This window comes from Chiloscyllium punctatum, chromosome 52, assembly GCF_047496795.1.
Source record: "Chiloscyllium punctatum isolate Juve2018m chromosome 52, sChiPun1.3, whole genome shotgun sequence".
Taxonomy (NCBI): domain Eukaryota; kingdom Metazoa; phylum Chordata; class Chondrichthyes; order Orectolobiformes; family Hemiscylliidae; genus Chiloscyllium; species Chiloscyllium punctatum.
In genome coordinates this window covers 18,687,835-18,702,360 of record NC_092790.1, presented here as the reverse complement: position 1 = coordinate 18,702,360, position 14,526 = coordinate 18,687,835, and the positions used below count along the sequence as shown (strand labels likewise).

The following is a 14,526-nucleotide window of genomic DNA, read 5'->3' as shown; positions in this document are numbered from 1 at the left end:
CAGGTATGGTGCCCAGATCTGCTCCGAGTGGCATCTAACCAGGGTTTTGTACAACTGCAGCATCCCTTCTGCATCCTGTACTCCAGTCCTCTCGATATAAAGGCCAGCATTCCATTAGCTTTCTTCAGGCAAAGAAGTACAGAAATTGTTGAAGAAACTTAGCAGAGACAGATATTATTTGTCACCTATGGACTGTCCGACTGTTGTTGAAGACAACTTTCCATCTTCTGACCCTTGAGTTTTGAGCTGTGCTGGACCCATGTGTTCTTCAATGAAGAACACAGGGATACAGTTCAAGAAGAAAGTGAGGACTGCAAATGCTGGAGATCAGAGCTGAAAATGTGTTGCTGGAAAAGCGCAGCAGGTCAGGCAGCATCCAAGGAGCAGGAGAGTCGACCTTTCGGGCATGAGCCCTTCTTCAGGAATCCTGAAGAAGGGCTCATGCCCGAAACATCGACTCTCCTGCTCCTTGGATGCTGCCTGACCTGCTGCACGTTTCCAGCAACATATTTTCAGCTACAGTTCAAGAAAGCAGCTTATCCCTACCTTACCAAGTAGGTAACTAGGGATGAGTTTGGCAATAAACACAGGGTCCAGTGGGTGATGCCCATGTGTCATGAGTGATTAATAATAAAAAAGGTTGTAAATTACCCCAGAGCCTCCACCTTCCCTATGTGAGCTTGTTTTGAGAGGGTAGGTGCAAACTTCGTAGTGAATGTTGATGCAAAATACACATTCAATGTTATTGAGTCACCTGGTTCGTGACCTGCTTTGAAAATGTTGCTATATAGCCAAGAGCTTGGGTTTATATTACTGTTGGGTTGGGGCTTTGACCTTAATTATCAGTCCGTATTTAACTTTGAGGCATCGTTTTCTGCTATTTTTACATTCTGATCTCTAATCTTTTGGTTCACTTTGCTTCCTGATTTTTGATTATAGATGACTCCGAAACAGATAGCAATTTGGTGTACTTAGTTTTCACCATCTCAAAACCAAGAAAGGCTGGTAAAGAATATAATATATATACACTTTATAACATTTCTGGTTCAGTGGAGATTTTCTTTGGTTTATCTTAACCCTCAAAAACCCAGCCACTTTCAAACATTGCTAGTGTTTCTCTTGCTTACAGCATGGAGGGAAGGTCTGCCCAAGCTTTTTGAATCTTGTTACGTTTGAATTTATTAATCATCGATAGTGTTTGCAATCATCTAAATCATAGAGATGTTCCATCTATGTCAACTAAATTAACAACAGGGCAATGTGAATTGGAAGAGGGAATGTTACACTGATGGCTAATTGCTTTACTTTGTGTCTTGTTTTCAGGGAATTCCTACATTTTAGGTCCTGGGACATCAATCTGTTGATTGCCCGAGTACAACAGCTTATTGTTTGAGAATGGTCCCTTCTGGCATTGGTCTTTGGGGATAGGAAGCCATTTGCTCTGGGTCTTGCATCATTCACATGAGGAGGGTTTCATTTCATTGCCCTGTGTGTTTCTTTGATGACACAACGATCGGTGGAAGGACAGGTAGTATTGAGGAAGGGGTAAGGCTGCACAAGGATTTACAAGAAAAGTCCCAGGGATGAAGAGCTTGTCATAGGAGGAGAGGTTGAGGAATATGAGTCTGGACTCGTTTAGAACGGTAAGGGTGCAACTGGTTGAAAGTTAGAGAATACTGAGAGGCCCGGATAGAATGGACATAGAGAAGCTGTTTCCACGAGTAGGAGAGACTAAGGTCCGAAGGCACAGACACAGAGTACAGGGAACTCCCTTTAGATCGGAGATGAGGAGGAATTTCTTCAGCCAGACAGTGGGGAATCTGTGGAACTCATTACTGCAGAGGGTTGTCATGTCTTTAAGACGGAGATAGGTTCTTGATCAGTAGGAGGATCAACTATTACGGAGAGAAGGCAGGAAAATGGGGTTAACAAACATATCAGCCATGATGGAATGGCGGAGCAGACTTGATGGGTCCAATGCCTGCTATATCTTACGGTCTTGGTTATTAAGAGACTAATAGACTGTGATTTTTCACACAGTTTAGGCCCTCAGATTCAGAGCTTTGTGAGCATGTGCTATGAGCCAGCCAAATTAAAAAGTGTTCTGGCAGCTGGACGATCTACACAACATATGGGCTAGGAGCCCACGGGACCCTGTTTCTCCCATTCTATACAGCTGCGGCTGATCTCATCCCAGCCTCACTGCAGTTTCCTGCCCCTGTTCCCTTTAACACCTCACTAATTAACTATCTGTCCGTCCCCTCCGTCAACTTATTCAGTGTCCCAACATGCACCCACATACTGGGAAGTGAATTCCCAGAGATTCTCACCACCTTGCCTTGGAGAGAAGCCAGTTCTCAACATCTCTCGTTTCAATCTGTCCCACCCCCTTCTCCTGAAACAATGACCCTCTCGTTCTAACTTGTCACACCAGAGGAAACATCCTCTCTCTGTCTCCTTTGTCAATCCCACCTCCTTTACCACCCTATATCCCTCAGTTGGATCTCCCTTATTCCTCTAAACTCCAGAGCATATTGGCCTTAACTGCTAAATCTCTCTTTCGACAACAAACCAGTCATCTCTGAACATGAAATGTGCAAAATCACACAAGATGGTATCTTGAGTGTAGTTTACACATCTCAAAGTGAGTTAGTCATAATTTCTGAGAAGTCTGCAGCACAGAAAAAGGCCCATTGAGTCTGTGCTGGTCAGAAACAACCTCGATATTCTCTAATCCCATTTCCCCAGCATTTGGCTCCATAGCCTTGGCGTCACGAGTGCACATTGAAATCCTCCTTCAATATGATGAGAGTTTCTGCATCTCCAATCCTTACAGGCAGTGACTTCCAGATTGCACACCACCCTCTGGGTGAACAAGATTTTCCTTGCATCCCTTCGAAATCTCCTGGCCTAACTCCATCAAGTGTGGAAAGTTTCTTCCTGCCTCTCCTATCTTCATCCCTCCTCATTTTATACATCCCTCTCTTTCAATCTACTCTGCTGTAAGGACAACTCCAGTCTGTCCAAACCTCTCCCACTTCATTTAGATATGTACCGTTGGTAAAATGTCTTTTCTTTCGTTTACAGCTCAGTCCAATAGTGCATCAGGGAGGAAACATACAAGTTATTTTGCAGTGAAAAAGAGGGCAGTTAATTTTTAAATCAGAGTTATGTTTTTAGCAAGTGGTTAATGTTAGTCACCATTGTCTAGGGTGTAGGTTTGCTCGCTGAGTTGTAGGTTTGATATCCAGGTGTTTCATTACCTGGCTAGGTAACATCATCAGTGGTGACCTCCGAGTGAAGTGAAGCTATTGTCTCCTGCTGTCTATTTATATGTTTGTCCTGGATGGGGTTCCTGGGGTTTGTGGTGATGTCATTTCCTGCTCATTTCTGAGGGATTGATAGATGGTATCTCGATCTATGTTTGTTTATGGCATTGTGGTTGGAGAGCTAGGCCTCTAGGAATTCTCTGGCATGTCTTTGCTTAGCCTGTCCCAGGATAGATGTGTTGTCCCAGTCGGATTGGTGGTTATTTTCATCTGTATGTAGGGCTATGAGGGAGAGAGGGTCGTGTCTTTTTGTGGCTAGCTGGTGTTCGTGTATCCTGGTGGCTAACTTTCTTCCTGTTTGTCCTACGTAGTGCTTGTGGCAGTCTTTGCATGGAATCTTGTACATGACGTTGGTTTTGTCCATGGGTTGTACTGGGTCTTTTAAGTTTGTTAGTGTTTGTTTGAGAGTGTTGGTTGGTTGGTGTGCTACTAGGATTCCGTGGGGTCTTAGTAGTCTGGCTGTCATTTCTGAAACTTCTTTGATGTATGGTAAGGTGGTTAGGGTTTCTGGCTGTGTTTGGTCTGCTTGTCGTGGTTTGTTCTTGAGGAATCTGCAGACTGTATTTTTTGATATCCGCTCTTCTTGAAAACGTTGTATAGGTGGTTCTCCACTGTTTTCCTAAGTTCGTCTGTGCTGCAGTGTGTGGTGGCTCGTTGGAATAGTGTTCTGATACAGCTTCGTTTGTGTGTGTTGGGATGGGTGCTGATGTAGTTAAGTACTTGGTCAGTGTTTGTCGGTTTTCTGTATACGAGGTTTGTCGTTCTCCATTGTCCTTTCTTTCGACTGTGACGTCCAGGAATGAGAGTTTGTTGTTGGAGTCTTCCTCCTTGGTGAACTTTATGCCTGTGAGGGTGCCTCATCTGGAGTTGATGACTGTTGTCAGGAACAAACAATCATCTGGTTCAAAATTGAAGACTGAGGTGAGGAGGAGTTTCTTCTCTGAGGGTTGCGTGTCGTTGGAACTCCTAGCAGTGTGTGGGGACAGGGAGTAGTTTTAAGGGTGGGATAGATAGATTCTTGATCAGTCAGGGAATTGAGGGTTACATGTTAAGTGCAGGAATGGGGCATCAGCTGCAATGCTATTGAATGGATGAGCAGGCACAAGGGGCCGAATGGCCTTCTCCTGTTCCTGTCTGTGATGGTCCTTAAGGGAATGAAATCTGACCTCCTTACCTGCTCTGCTCTGCACGTGATTCCTAACCCTTTGCAAACTCTTCACTGCCTTCTGGCTGAGCAATTTGATTGGTTCAAGGACATTTCGGAATTACATCCACTTCCCACCTTGGCAGAGATGACCACATCCTGTTCAGACTACAGAGAAATAACATTTGTCAGAGTCAGTTTTTGACTTGTTCCAATCATGTGCTTTGCCAAGACAAATTGGTCTGTATAATGACCCCACATATTCACAGCTCCTCTTGTACATTCTGATTGTCTTTCAGGAAATGTTTGTTATTCTCATCCATTTTCATAGAGCCATGCAGCATGGAAACAGGCCCTTCAGCCCAACTCGCCTATGCTGACAAGGTTGCCCAAACTCAACTAGTCCCATTTATCTGCATTTGGCGCATTTTTCGCTGCACCTTTCTTATCTATGTACCTTTACAAATGTTTCTTACATGTAATTGTACCTGCCTCTACCACCTCCTCTGGCAGCTCATTCCATATACTCACTGCCTTCTTAATCCCTTTTTAATCTTTCCCCTGTCACCTTGAACCTATGCCCACTAGTTTTGGCCACCCCTACATTGGGGAAATGACTATATAGCTATTTACCTTTTCTGTGCCCCTCGTTATTTTATAATCTCTATAAGGTTACCCCTCAGCCTCCAACGCTCCAGGGGAGAAAAGCTCCCAGCTAATGAAGCTTCTGCTTATAACTCAAACCCTGCAACCTTGGTAACATCTCTGTTAATCTTTTCTCTGACCTTGCGAGCTTAACGACATCCTTTCTACAGCAGGTTGACCAGGACTGTACACAGTATTCTAAAAATGGTCTCACCAACATCCTGTACAGCTGTAACATGATGACCCAACCTCTGTCGTCAGTGCTCTGACCAGTGAAGGCAAGCATGCCAAACGCTTACTTCACCACAGAGTCAAGCTGCAATGTCACATTTAAGGAACTGTCTTCCTGCATCCCCGAGGTCTGTTTGTTCGGAAACATTCCCCAGACGATAGCATCAATAAAGATGTATCTAGACAGATGCGTGAATGGGCGTCTCAATGTTCTGTAAGTTTCAATCAGGTTGTCTCTCATCTTTCTAAACTCCATCGAGTCCAGACTTAGAGTCCTCCACCTCTCCTCATATGAGAAGTGCTTTCATCCCTGGGATTTTTCTTGTAAACTCCCTCTGGACCCCCTCCAAGTTCAGCCCATCCTTCTTGAGATAGGGGACCCAAAACTGCTCACAATGATCCAAATGTGGTCTGACCAGAGCCTTATCCAGCCTCAGCAGTACATCCCTGCTCTTGTATTCTAACCCTCCCGAAATGAATGCTAACATTACATTTACCTTCCTAACCGCCAACTGAACCTGCCTGTTAACCTGAAGAGAATCCTGAACTCGGACTCCCAAGTCCCTCTGTGCTTCAGATTTCCGAAACCTTTCCCCATTTTAGGAAACAGTCTCTGTCTCTATTCTTCTAATCCCATTGTATACCCTCCCACACTGTCATCCATCTACCAACCGAACCTTAATAGGATCCTGAACTCGGACTCACCCCCGAGGACCTTGTTTGTGCTTCAGGTCTGGCAGCATCTGTCCAGAGACAGACAGAGAGAAAGCGGAGTCAACGTTTCGAGTCCGGGGGCAGCCGTCCTTCGGGAGAGTGGCCTTTGGTCTTGATGTGCCGCCGCACAGTTTCTTGTTCACTCCCACCTCTCTGTCTGTGTGTGTATTTGTCATTATTATTAAGTTTGGTGAGTCCCGGAGCCGGCCCTGTTGTTTCTCTCTCCTGAAAGGGTTGTCCCTTTAAAGAGTCTTTCCCCTGAAGCAGCTGCTAACGGTCACTTGGGGCACGAGGCGGCCGTTAACCGCCATCTCGCGCGGGGCCTGAGGGGGCGGGGCCTGAAGCTAAAATGGCGCCGGGGCCACGCGGGAAGGAAAAGCGCCGAGGGAGAGCGGACTGTGTCAACATGTCCCGTCCCCGAGGGTCAGGATGGTGGTTATTGGGGGGTGGAGGAGGACAGGAGAGATTCCCCCTCCCAGTGAGACATCTTGTACAAACCGCGAGGTCTCTCTCCGTCTCCCTGTCTCTGTGCATCTATCTCTCTGTGTAACTGTCCATGACTCTCTGACCAGGTCGATTAATCTCGATGACTCAGATCTTGTGTTTCTCTATGTCTCTCTATGACAGTGTTTCTTTATGACTCTGCCCCTCTGTATATCTATGTCTCTCTGTTTCTCCCTGAGTCTCTATGATTTTGCCGAGAGGTGCGAGGGAGGAGAGAAGGATTTCTGGGAAGGTTTTAAGTGGGAAATGCACCCAACTCCAGCTCCTGGAAAACCGAGTTAGGGAACTGGAGCTGGAGCTGATGATCTACAGATCATCCGGGAGGCTGAGGGAGAAATTGAGAGGATGTACAGGGAGGTGGTCACTCCCCAGACACAGTATAAGGACAGCTGAAAATGTGTTGCTGGAAAAGCGCAGCAGGTCAGGCAGCATCTAGGAGCAGGAGAATCGACGTTTCGGGCTTGAGCCCTTCTTTGGGAAACTGGATGCTGCCTGACCTGCTGCGCTTTTCCAGCAACACATTTTCAGCTCTGATCTCCAGCATCTGCAGTCCTCACTTTCTCTCTCAGTATAAGGACAGCTGGGTGACTGTCAGCGGGAGGAAAGGGAACCGATGGTCAGAGCAGGGGTCCCCTGTGGCTGTTCCCTTCAGCAATAAGTATTAGATACCGTTTTGGATACTGCTGGTGGGGATAGCCTACCAGGGGAAAACCATAGTTGTCAGGTCTCTGGTACTGTGGCTCAGAAGGGAAGGGGGGAAAAATAGAAAAGCACTAGTGGTAGGGGACTCAATAGTTAGATGGATTGACAGGAGATTTTGTGGTCAGGAATGGGACTCGCAGCAGGTATGTTGCGTTCCCGGTCCGGGATGTCGCCGATTGGGTTTCTAAGATTCTGAAGGGGGAGGCTGAGCAGCCAGAAAGCGTGGTACATATTGGCGCCAATGATATAGCCAGGAAAGGGATTGAGGATCTGAAAAGTGACTACAGAGAGTTAGGTTGGAAGCTGAAGAGCAGGACAAGTAGAGTAGTGATCTCAGGTTTGCTACCATGCTACAAGATTAATGGGCGGCACGGTGGCACAGTGATTACCACTGCTGCCTCACAGCGCCAGCGACCCGGGTTCGATTCCTGCGTTGGGCAATTGTCTGTGTAGAGTTTGTACATTCTCCCCGTGTCTGCGTGGGTTTCCTCCGGGTGCTCCGGTTTCCTCCCACAGTCCAAAGATGTGCAGGTTAAGTGAATTCTAAATTGCCCTTAGTGTTAGGTGCAGGGGTAAATGCAGAGGAATGGGTCTGGGTAGGTTGCTCTTCGGAGGGTCAGTGTGGACTTGTTGGGCCGAAGGGCCTGTTTCCCCACTGTAAGTAATCTAATCTAATCATAGTGAGATGAGGAACAGTCAGCAAATGCAGCTTAGCACGTGTCTGCAAGGCTGGTGCAGGAGAGAGGGCTACAGATACTTGGACCATTGGGCCACCTTCTAGGGAAGGTGGGACCTGGACGTGAAGGACGGGTTGCACCTGAACTGGAGGAGCACAAATGTCCTGGGTGGGAAATTTGCTCGTGTGATTCGGGAGGGTTTAAACTAGTTTGGCAGGGTGGTGGGAATCAGGCCCACATGTCTGAGAGGGGGTCATTTGCAAACAGAGCAGTGACAGGATGTATTGAATCTATCAGGAAGGTTTCTCACGCGATGAAACAAAGGGATTGGTTAAAGTGTGTCTGCTTTAATGCAAGGAGTATCCGAAATAAGTGTGACCCACTTAGAGCATGGAACAGTACTTGGGGCTACGGTGTTGTGGTCATAACGGAGACTTAGGTTCCACAGGGGCAGGAATGGTTGCTTGATGTTCCAGGGTTGAGAACGTTTAAAAAGAACAGGGAGTGGAAAAAGAGGAGGGGTGGAGCATTGCTAATCAGAGAGTGCATCACAGCTACAGAAACGAAGGTTGTTGAGGAAGGTTTGTCTGCAGAGTCAGTATGGGGGGGAAGTTAGGAACAGCAAGGGAACAGCCACCGCATTGGGGGTTTTCTACAGACCACCTAATAGCAGTAGAGAGATTGAAGATCTCATAGGTGGGCAGATTCTGGAAAAATGCAAAAGTAGCAGGGTTGTTGTTATGGGTGATTTAAACGTTCCCAAAATCGACTGAAACCTCCTAAGAGCAGATGGTTTGGATGGTGCCGTTTTTGTCAGGTGTGTTCAGGAGGGTTTCCTTACTCAGTATGTGGACAGGACGACGAGGGGGGAGGCCATTTTTGATTTGGTTCTCTGCAACGAGCCAGGAAAGATGTCAGATCTCACGGTGAGAGAGCACTTTGGTGAAAGTGATCACAACTGCTTCACATTTAGCATAGCCTTGGAGTGGAAAAGGAGCATTTACCGAGGGAAGATATTTAATTTGGGAAAAGGAAATTATGACGCTATCAGACAGGATTTGGGAAGTACAGACTGGGAGCAATTGTTTCACAGAAAGGGCATAGCAGACATGTGGAGACTATTTAAGGAGCAGCTGTTGTGAGTGATGCATGAATTTGTTCCTTTGAGACAGGTAAGAAGGGGTACGATTAAGGAACCTTGGATGATGAGAACAGAGGAACTTCTTGTCAAAAGGAAGAAGGCAGCTTACGTAAGATGGAGGAAGCAAAGATCTAGCACAGCTTTAGATGATTCCAGGCTTGCTAGAAAGGAACTGAGAAATGGACTGAGGAGAGCAGGAGGGGCACAAAAGGGCTTGGCAAGAAGGATTAGGGAGAACCCAAAGGCATTTTACTCATACATGAGGAATAAGAGAATGATCAGGGAGAAGGTAGGGCCGATCAGGGATAGCGGAGGGAACTTGTGCATGGAGTCTGAGCAGATAGGTGAAGCCCTAAGTGAGTTTTTAGCTTCGGTTTTCACCAAGGAAAGGGACCTTGTTGTAAATGAAAACTTAGAGGAGTGGGGATACAGTCTTGACCAGATCAAGATTGATGAAGTTGATGTGCTAGAAACTTTGGAAAACACTAAGATTGATCAGTCCCCAGGGCCAGACCAGATTTACCTTAGGCTGGTCCGGGAAGCGAGAAAGGAGGGTGCTAAGCTGCTGGCAAGGATATGTGCCTCCTCCCTCTCCACAGGAGTTGTACCAGAGGATTGGAAGGAGGCGAATGTTGTTCCTCTTTTCAAGAAGCGTATTAGGGAAATCCCTGGCAATTACAGACCAGTCAGTCTTACATCTGTGGTCAGCAAAATTTTGGAAGGAATTCTAAGGGATAGGTTTTATGACTATTTGATAAAGTATAGTGTTATTAAAGGCAGTCAGTATGACTTTGTGAGGGGCAGTTTATGCCTCGCAAATTCTATTGAGTTCTTTGAGGAAGTGTCAAGACAGGTCGATGACGTCGAGCAATGGATATGGTGTATATGGACTTCACCAAGGCATTTGATAAGGTTCCCCATGGTAGGCTCATTCATAAAGTCAGGAAGTATGGGATACAGGGAGATTTGCATATCTGGATTCAGAATTGATTAGCTGACAGAAGGCAGAGAGTGATTGTAGATGGAAACCTGGAGGTCAGTGTTGAGTGGGGTCCCGCAGGGCTCTGTTCTTGGACCTCTGCTCTTTGTAGTTTTTATAAATGACTTGAATGAGGAGGTTGACGGGTGGGTTAGTAAATTTGCAGTTGACACAAAGGTTGGAGGTGTCATTGATAGTATAGAGAGCTACTACAGGCTGCAGCATGACAGACAGGATGCAGAGCTGTGCTGAGAAATGGCAGATGGAGTTCAACCTGGATAAATGCGAAGTGATGCATTTTGGAAGGTTGAACGTGAATGCTGAATATAGGATTAAAGACAGGATTCTTGGCAGTGTGGAGGAAGAGAGGGATCTGGGTGTGCAAGTATATAGATCTCTCAAAGTTGCCACCCAAGTGGGTAGGGTTGTTAAGAAAACATATGGTGTTTTGGCTTTCATTAACAGGGGGATCGAATTTAACAGCTGTGAGGTTTTGCTGTAGCTGTCCAATTCATTGGTGAGACCACACTTGGAATATTGGTCACCCTACTATAGGAAAGATACAGAGGCTTTGGAGTGGATGCAAAGAAGGTTTACTAGTATGCTGCCTGGACTGGAGGACTTGCCTTATGAAGAAAGGTTGAAAAAGCTCGTACTTTTCTCTCTGGGGGGGAAGGAGGAAGAGAGGAGACCTGATCAAGGTGTACAAAATAATGAGAGGGATAGATAGAGTCAATAGCCAGAGACCTTTTCCCAGGGCACAATTGACTGGTATGAGGAGTCATTGTTAGAAGATATTAGGAGGAAGGTATAAAGGAGATGTCAGAGGTAGGTTCTTTACACAGAGAGTTGTGAATACATGGAATGCGTTGCCAGCTGTGGTAGTGGGAACAGAGTCATTAGAGACATTTAAGCGACTGCTAGTCATGCACATGGATAGCAGTGAGTTGAGGGGTGCGTCGGTTAAGTTACTATATTTTACATTAGGATTAAACCTCGGCATAACATCGTGGGCCAACAGGCCTGTTCTGTGCTGTACTTTTCTACACTCTATGACCCTCTGACTCTCTGTGACCCTGTAACTCTCTCCTGAGTGTATGGTGGGAGTACTGTTTGTTGCTGAGCACAACAATTCGTGCATTAGAAAAGTGCCTAACAGTTTTGTTTAATCACAGGTATTCCTATGTCAGTCCTAGAGCTGAGTGCCCACCTGGAAACGCGGTAGACAAGTACCCCTTTAAACCGCTTGTTTTGACCCCAATTCAATATATTTTCCAGAAGGATGGTGAGGAGATTTACTGGGAATACTCCAACCACAACAGAACCGTACACACAATCATCAACATCAGCAAACGTCAAGAGGACAATTATCACTGTGTTGTTTCTAACCAGCATGCAGAGTCTCTCCTGAACAGCAAATTCTTTGCCGTTTCAGTGATCAGTAAGTTTGTAAGCGACTATACAAATCCACATTATCGGAGCAATGTAATAGCACTGGGGGAGTGTGCAGAGGGAGATTTACCAGGATTTTACTTTGGGGGCTGGAGAGTTTCAGTGATGGAAAGAGATCGGATAGACTGTGGTTGTTTTCCTGAGAGCAGAGGAGATTGAGTGTGGTGACATGATTGAGATGTATAAAATAATGGATGTAGATAGTGTAGACAGGAAGAAACGTTTCCCTCCTTGATGGAGGGATCAATGACTGGGGGAGGGGCATAGATTGAAACTAAGGGGTAGGAGGTTTAGGGAGGGATGTGGGGCAAAACATTTTTCACCCAGAGGGTAGTGGGGAATCTGGAACTCACTGCCTGTAAGGGTGAGAGAGGCAGAAATCCTCAATATGTTGAAGAAGGATTTAGATATTCACTTGCGATGCCAAGGCTAGAGTCAGATTAAGTGGTCCTTGATGTTTCACTTGTATTTTCTTGCAGAAATATGAGCTTGGATAAGGTGAATAGCCAAGGTCTTTTCCCCAGGGCAGGGGAGTCCAAAACTAGAGGGTTTAAGGTGAGAGGGGAAAGATTTAAAAGTGACCAGAGGGGTAACTTCACACAGATGGTAGTGCATATTTGGAATGAGCTGCCAGAGGAAGTGGTAGAAGTGGGTACAATAACAACCTCTAAAATAGATTGTCATTGGATAGGAAAGGATATGGGCCAAATGCAAACAAATGGGACTAGTTTCGTTTGTGAGACCTGGTCAGCATGGACTTATTTGGCCAACGGGTCTGTTTCCGTACTGTATGACCCTATGACTGGGAAAATTATATTAGAGAATAAAATTGGTTGCTTTTGACTGGCATGGATTCAGTTGGCTGAAAATCCTGTTTCTGTGCTGTCTCTGACTCTACAATTCCTTGTTAAGCAATCCATCCGAGAAAGGTAGAAGCTTAGACAAGCTGGGGGAGGCTGATGTTAACACCAAATATGTTCGTAGTAGGGTGGGATTGGGGACAGTGACAGTAACCCCCAGGATGTTGACAGTGGGGTAGGGGTGGGGACAGTGACAGTAACCCCCAGGATGTTGATAGTGGGGATGGGCACAGTGATGGTAACTGTTGAAGAAAACTCTCGAGACTCAGACCTTGAGAACTGATTATTCTGCGATATATCATGGGGAATTCACCATCCTAACTGTGGCTCGGTGCTATTCTGATGTCCATCAGGATACTACAGGATTATGTGGAGAAAGCAGATAGGGGCTGATCATTGATTACACAGTTTGGTATGCCTCCAAGTTGGTACTAAATTAGAGGTTAGTCATTAGGGTCAAACCTAAGCACCATTATACATTCCACAAGTATTTACACAGATTGCTAACACTAAGCAGAGATGTCCCTAATTAGCTGAATGACCATGAAGTGGCAATAACTCGTAAAGGAAGTGGAAAGTGGAGAGCATCGTCAACCACGTCTGAGGGGAAATTGCGGCCTTTGAAGAAGGAAGCCATCTAGGTTGTTCGGTTTACAGCTACCTAGATTACACCTCTTCCCACTCTGCCCCCTGTAAAAACGCCATCCCATATTCTCAATTCCTTCGCCTCGCCGCATCTGCTCCCAGGAGGACCAATTCCAATAACGAACAACCCAGATAGGCTCCTTCTTCAAATACTGCAATTTCCCCTCAGATGTGGTTGACTATGCTCTCCACCGCATCTCCTCCACTCCCGGCTCCTCCACCTTTGAACCCCCCCCACTCCCCCCTCAAATTGCCACCAGGACAGAACCCCACTAGTCCTCACCTACCACCCCACCAACCTCCAGATACATTGGATCATCCTTCGTCATTTCCGCTACCTCCAAACGGACCCCACCACCAAGGATATATGTCCCTGCCCACCCCTACCACTCCCTCCGTGACTCCCTTGTCAGGTCCATACCCCCCACCAACCCAACCTCCACTCCCGGCCCCTTCCCCTGCAACCGCAAAAAATGCAAAACTTGCGCCCACACCTCCTGCCTCACTTCCCTCCAATGCCCCAAGAGATCCTTCAGTATCCATCAGAAATTCACCTGCACTTTCACACACATCATTTACTGCATCCGCTGCACCCGATGTGGCCTCCTATACATTGGGGAGACAGGCCGCCTACTTGTGGAACGTTTCAGAGAACACCTCTGGGACACCCGGACCAACCAACCCAACCGCCCCGTGGCTGAACACTTTAATTCCCCTCCCACTCCGCCAAGGACATGCCGGTCCTTGGCCTCCTCCATTGTTAGACCATGGCAACACGACGCCTGGAGGAAGAGTGACTCATCTTCTGCCTAGGAACCCTCCAATCACAAGGGATGAATACAGATTTCTCCAGCTTCCTCATTTCCCCTCGCCCCACCTTTTCTCAGTCCCAACCCTCAGACTCAGCACCGCCTTCTTGACATGCAATCTTCTTCCCGACCTCTCCGGCCTATCACCCTCACCTTAACCTCCTTACACCTATCGCATTCCCAACGCCCCCCCCCCCCACCAAGTCCCTCCTCCCGATCTTTTATCTTAGCCTGATTGGCACACCCTCCTCATTCCTGAAGACGGGCTTTGCCCGAAACGTCGATTCTCCTTCTCCTTTGATGCTGCCTGACCTGCTGCGCTTTTCCAGCAACACATTTTTAACCTTAGGATGATAAGGCCTATCTTTAACATTACCTAATAGTAAGGAATGCACAGCCAGCAAAATTCTGGGGACACAAAATGGTTTCTCAGCCGGATTAGGAAAATAGCTTCCAGGCAAATCACGTCAACTTTCCCAACAGTAACCCTCAGGATGTTGATAGTGGAGTGGAGGTGGGGACAGTGATGGTAACCCTTTGGATGTTGATTGTGGCAAGAGGGTGAGGATAGTGACAGTAACCCTGAGGATATTGATAGTGCAGTGGGGTAGGGACAGTGATGGTAACACCATTGAACATCGAGAGGCCATGTTTGGATGGTGTACCATTTGGCCATCGATAGTTAACACATCTT

The 14,526-nt window shown here is 46.6% G+C and overlaps 1 protein-coding gene across 2 annotated transcripts in view; it reads left to right on the top strand.

Moving 5' to 3' along the window:
- LOC140470809 (uncharacterized) overlaps window positions 1–14,526 on the top strand; it is a 69,467-nt gene that overhangs the window by 40,234 nt on the left and 14,707 nt on the right. The window contains exons 1-2 of one of the 2 annotated variants that reach the window (XM_072566793.1): window positions 5,729–6,486; window positions 11,345–11,507. The gene's annotated coding sequence lies outside the window, so the exon portion shown is untranslated. Of the gene's footprint in view, window positions 1–5,728; window positions 6,487–11,344; window positions 11,508–14,526 lie in introns of those variants that run through there. The other variant, XM_072566792.1, reaches the window with a different exon arrangement.